The following is a 395-nucleotide window of genomic DNA, read 5'->3' on the forward strand; positions in this document are numbered from 1 at the left end:
GTGAAGGTTAATTAATAAAACAGCATGAAAAGGTCGACGTGTGTAATGTTTCTGTTATTGATAGATGTTAAATGTTTCTCACCTGTAATCTGGAGCAGCAGCATCAGAAACACGGACATTTGAATCCATCTGAATTCAATCATGGTGCTTTTCTGTCTCTCTGCGTCTCTTCATCAGTCTGTGAACTGCTGCCTCTGACAGAGGAATACAGGATATATCACCTTTGATCAAGACAGAGTCACTTCCTCAAAGTCTGTTCTTCCTCATGTAGGAGGAGCGTGTGAACTCTTCTTCTGTGACTTTGTGAAGTTGATGTTATAAACTTTACTAACTTACATTGAACGCACCTGCAGGTCACTGATCCCCAATTCTCTCATCAACAATATCAGAAGCAA

The 395-nt window shown here is 40.3% G+C and overlaps 1 protein-coding gene across 1 annotated transcript in view; it reads right to left on the reverse strand.

The window, feature by feature from the left end:
- LOC111647840 (uncharacterized) overlaps positions 1–395 on the reverse strand; it is a 31,026-nt gene that overhangs the window by 26,508 nt on the left and 4,123 nt on the right. The gene's annotated exons all lie outside the window — the stretch shown is intronic.

This window comes from Seriola lalandi, unplaced genomic scaffold, assembly GCF_002814215.2.
Source record: "Seriola lalandi dorsalis isolate HSWRI2012SDOR001 ecotype SW California unplaced genomic scaffold, Sedor1 jcf7180002055009, whole genome shotgun sequence".
Classification (NCBI taxonomy): Eukaryota; Metazoa; Chordata; class Actinopteri; order Carangiformes; family Carangidae; genus Seriola; species Seriola lalandi.